Source organism: Hordeum vulgare, chromosome 5H (assembly GCF_904849725.1).
Source record: "Hordeum vulgare subsp. vulgare chromosome 5H, MorexV3_pseudomolecules_assembly, whole genome shotgun sequence".
Classification (NCBI taxonomy): domain Eukaryota; kingdom Viridiplantae; phylum Streptophyta; class Magnoliopsida; order Poales; family Poaceae; genus Hordeum; species Hordeum vulgare.
In genome coordinates, this window is record NC_058522.1 from 10,358,594 (window position 1) to 10,364,311 (window position 5,718).

Consider the following 5,718-nt stretch of genomic DNA (forward strand, 5'->3'; position numbering starts at 1 on the left):
TCCTCCGGGAGGACTGGAGTGAGGTTATATGCCGTGATGTTGACAACACAATCGCTCAAGCCTGCCGCCGCCATGCCTTCTGTGGAGACCCTCAATCATGGATTTGGGCACCCATGCACGCCATCGCAAGGCCGTCGCCGCCGAGAAGTTGGAAAGGATGGAGGTGGAGCTGCAATGTCGCTCGCTCCAACAGCCGGCAATCATGGCGAAGCCGGCCAACCGCGACTCATACCTTCCTTGACCCACACCGTTCACGGCCAGATCAAATCCTACCGCAGCGGGCGTCGAGGACCCCTAGCATGAATCCATCAAATAAATACCACCAGGAACCTATCACACCACCACCACAAGCTGCCGCTTGCCGAGACAGGTGCAGGCGCCGCGCTTCGCTCGACGTCGCGCATTCAGTCGACGGGGCATCGCCGTGCAGCCCATCCTGCTGGGGATAACACGACCTGCCGGTGGCGGCGGAAGGGAGATGAGGGAGGTGGCGGCGGCGGAGGTAGTCCCCCCCCCCCCCCCCCCCCCCCCCGCCGCCGCCGCCACGTGCGCGCTCTCATGGAGCAGTTTAGGTGATGAAGGTTGACCCACTTGTTTTATCTTGATAGATTTTGACCACTACAAACTCCATGGTTGTAATTTTGACTTATCCTGGGATTACTTTCGGTCAAAGGCGTTGCAACTGGAGAAGATACTATGAATACTTATGTCTCTAGAACCTTGTGAGTTAAAGTTTTCATCATATTATGTTTTAGATCAACTTCTAGGTTTGCCCTTATTCTCACATGACGTAACGCATACTTTTTTTATGGACACCTAAAGTTACAACACCTTGCTAGTATACTCGATGTTCATGAGAGCTTCAAAATTAATTAGAATAAAGGTGGCTATGTCGAAGAATATAAGCTTTGATGTTAGCTTGGGTAAAAAGTGTGCTTCCTTCTGAGTACGGACAACAACAAAAATCTAGTCCGCACAAAAAAAATGTAGCACCATGAACTAGAGGGAATTTGTTTACCATGACTTTGATATATATGGGAAAATAAGTTCATGAGTTGATACGGCAATTCGAGTCCAAATTATTTTCGGAAAATTCTAGGGCATTGAAGCCAGCGAAGAATATTCTTTCCTCTAGATCCTTGTTAGTTAAAACTTCATCATTATATGTAAGTATCAACTTCTAGGTTTTCACCCTCATATATCACATGATGCAACTTGTGACACTTCACAATTGGAACACCTTGATAATTGATGTTGTGTTCATGAAATTAACTAAATTAATAAGCTAAAAATAGGGAGATATACCAATTGATACAACAATATGTTTTGGTATCATTGGCGGGACCAGTGCCAATTGTTTTAGAAGAAGGAAGCAAAGTGCATTTTACAAATATTTATGGGAACAAGGCATCAGAAGAGATTGGCCACTGTCATCAACCACAATCCACAAGCCTCCTAAAGGCAAGCTTACACTACCTTGTGCCCACAAGGGGCCTTCTAATCCCCATATATGCACCGTCACATGGTTATGATTACAGATCTCATATTGTTGCCCTCTAATCTTAGATTCCAAACAACCATAAGCAATAAGGCCATTGCAACTTAGGCGGTGATGTAGAAGCAAGCTGCAATGTGCAGAAAATCAAAGTGTCAAGTTTTCTAAGTAACCTTCATGAATGTAAAACTACCCTGGTAACACTCATAGAAGGACATAAGAACTTAGAAGAAACACCTGGAGCAAGTAGAAGTTTACTCAACTGCAGCAACCTTCTATGAAAAGATATAAAAGAAAGAAGAAGTTGAGGTGAATTGCATATAAAGTGTATGTACAGTTTGGTTACAATGTATTTTTTCCAACTTACACGCAGCATAAAATAACAAAGTTTATAAAGGGGATCATGATATTTTTTGCATGCACATATTGTTCCCAATTTTCTTATCGATGGATTTGACATTTATTATTGTAAAAGAGCATATTGAAAGACATCACATTTCTCATTTCAGTATCGTAGAGATCAGAAATAGATATAAGTGTGTAAAATGTACAGAAGAAACAAGTGTTATATCTCCCATGAGTTATAGACATTGGAGCATCACTAAATAATTGTTTGGTTGGAGGTAAATAGTAAGAAGAATATCACTAGTGGAAAACGGGCCTTTGGCCGGGACCCTTTAGTCCCGGCCTGCCTCTGGGCCGGGACTAAAGGCACGGCCACGTCGCCCCAATTCTCGATGCCTCCCTCGAGGCTTTAGTCCCGGCCCGTAAGGAGCCTTTAGTCCCGGTTCATGTCCCAAACCGGGACTAAAGGGCTACGCGGTGGGCAGTGATGGTGGCAACCGTTCGTATCCCCCTTTAGTCCCAGTTGGTGGCTCAACCCGGGACTAAAGGCCTAACACGTGGCCTGCCGTAGTGGTGGCAACCGTTGGTATACCTCTTTAGTCCCGGTTGGTGGCTCAATCCGGGACTAAAGGCCCTAAACGGTTTGTATCCCGTGTCGTTTCGGGCGATGAAAAGCACGAACCGAAGCAGAGTCGCCATTTCCCTGTTTCTTCTTCTCTCTCGCTCTCGCTCTTTGTTCTTCTCCTCTCTTCTTCCCTTCTCTTCTTCCACCATGCCAAGTCGCTTTGGAGAGGTGCTCGCACATGGCACGACCATGCTCGATGTCGTGTACACGAACGAGAGCAGTGAGATGCCGTATTTTCTTGAACAGTTGAAGGAACGATGGCTTGACGCCGCAATGGATCATGAGAAGTTCTTGGGGCTTGATCTGGAATACACGACCGATCAACGCGGTGTTTCCGTCATCCAACTATGCTTCGCACACCATGTCTTGATCTTCCAATGGGCGAGGTAAGTTTTGAGGCTTTCTTTGATCCAATGTAATGACATTGTAAGTTTATTTGTTTCAATCATAGTTGGTTCCCCTCAAATAGTTGTAGTGAAACAATTTTGATTAGTTGAAGGGGAACACAATCTGATTGGAATAGTGTTTCATAATCTGAAAAATCGTATTAGAATCAACTAGTGTTTAATATGTTCCATTGGAATCATAGTTGGTTCGCTTCAAATAGTTGTAGTGAAACAATTTTGATTAGTTGCAGGGAACACAATCTGATTGGAATAGTGTTCCACAATCTGAAAAATCTGATTGGTTCAATATGTTCCATTGAAATCATAGTTGTAGTGATACAATTTTATGCGGTGTTCTTTGATCCAAGGTTATGAAAATTGCATATAGCTAGTGATCTCTCTAGGTTCCATTGGATAGCAATATGATATGTCATAGTCATGAAAATTGCATATAGCTAGTGATCTCTCTAGGTTCCATAGAATAGCTATAGTGATCTCTCTAGGTTCCATTGCATATGTTCTATTTGAATCCTAAAGATAATTTTCTCTTTAGTTGTAGTGAAACAGGTTTCCTTATTGCAGCAGTATGTAACATTTGTTCCATTTAATTTATTTCTGTTGCAGTAGTGACAAGCATTGTCCAGAACTCATGGACTTCCTTCGCAGCGGCATCACTTTTGCTACCGTTGACATAACGAACGACAAGCTGAAGATGAGGCACAGCTTCGGTATTGAGATACCAACTGATTGCCTCATTGATCTCCAAACGGTATTCAGGCTTCGACATGTCAGGACTTCGATGGCTCATATGGAAGTTGCCTTGATCGACGAGGAATATGGTGATATGAAGACTAATTTCCCAAAGTCTCAGCACAAACTTTGGGAGAAGACCCCACTTGATCGTATCAACATTGAGTATGCAGCAAAAGATGCATACGTTTCATACGAGTTGTACCGCAAGATTCGAGTCGTCAACTATGGCCAGCGTCACCTCGAATAAGGTGGACATTCTGATTGGACTAGTATCAACTATGGCCACCTATATATCTATGATAGCTATTATTATGTACTGTTTGGACTAGTATCATGTACTGCTTGGACCAATTTATATATGTCTAGTTTCTGTTTGTGCCATTATAGTTTCCAAATTTGAATGGTTTAGCCCTTTCTAACTTCATTTGCTACTTTTGAATGGTTTAGCCCTTTCTAACTTCATGGTATCATGCATTTCGACCACATATATATACAAAAAGTCTTCAGTTCAAATAAGTTCAAAAAATGAAATACCTTTTGTAACAGATCTGTTTTTGATTAAAACAGTCATTTAAAAATGAAAGACCATTAGTCCCACGTGGCGTGCAGCGGAACCACGTGGCGTGCCGCGGAACCACTTTTGTTGTGGGGGTCGCTTTTCCTTCTTCCCCTTGTGCTAGATATTTGTTATGCATTAGGGAAAGAAGGAATAGCGACCATCATCGACGGTCAAAAAATCAGGTGAGGGAGTGTCCACCATACATGAGAGAAGAAGAATGCCGACTGTTGTTGTGGGGGTTGCTTCTCCTTCTTCTCTTTGTGCTAGATATTTGTTATGCACTAGGGGAAGAAGGAGTAGCGACCATCATCGACGGTCGAAAAATCAGGTGAGGGAGTGTCCACCATACATGAGAGAAGAAGAATGTCGACTGTTGCTGTGGGGGGTCGTTTCTCCTTCTTCTCATTGTGCTAGAAATTGGTTATGCACTAGGGGAAGTAGGAATAGCGACCATCATCGACGGTTGAAAAATCAGGTGAGCTAGTGTCCACCATATATGAGAGAAGAAGAATGTCGTCTCTTATTGTGGGGGTCGCTTCTACTTCCAAAGAGATTGTCCATTTTGTACACGAAGTGCATCCAGTTTTTGTCGTAGCCCTCTCAACTTTCTCGCACATGCTATGTGGGTGAAATGATGATAGCATGCCAACTTTCAACATTTTCAGAGTTCATTTGTTGTGCTTTTCAATTTCAGGGTCTACTAGCTCAAAAAAAATAAGTAAATGCACAAAGAATACCAAATGAATTCAGAAATTGTTGAAATTTTGTGATGTGCCTTTGAATGGTGCATTTTGAACACACAAAAAGTATGGAGTTCAAATAAGTTCAAAAAAATGAAATCCCTTTGTAAGAGATGAGTTCTCGTTCGAAACCCTGATACTTCGAGAGAGATTGTCCGTTTTGTACACGAAGTGCATCCAGTTTTTGTCGTAGCCCTATCAACTTTTGAACACATGCTATGTGGGTGAAATGACGATATCATGCCAACTTTCAACATTTTCAGAGTTCATTTGTAGTGCTTTTCAATTTCAGGGTCAACTAGCTCAAAAAAAAATAAGTAAATGCACGAAGAATACCAAATGAAGTCAGAAATTGTTGAAATTTTGTGATGTGCCTTTGAATGGTGCATTTTGAACACACAAAAAGTATGGAGTTCAAATAAGTTCAAAAAAATGAAATCGCTTTGTAAGAGATGAGTTCTCGTTCGAAACATTGATACTTCGAGAGAGATTGTCCGTTTTGTACACGAAGTGCATCCAGTTTTTGTCGTAGCCCCCTCAACTTTTTAACACATGCTATGTGGGTGAAATGATGATAGGATGCCAACTTTCTACATTTTCGGAGTTCATTTGTAGTGCTTTTCCATTTCAGGGTCAACTACCTCAAAAAAATAAGTAAATGCACGAAGAATACCAAATGAAGTCAGAAATTGTTGAAATTTTGTGATGTGCCTTTGAATGGTGCATTTTGAACACACAAAAAGTATGGAGTTCAAATAAGTTCAAAAAAATGAAATCCCTTTGTAAGAGATGAGTTCTCGTTTGAAACGTTGATA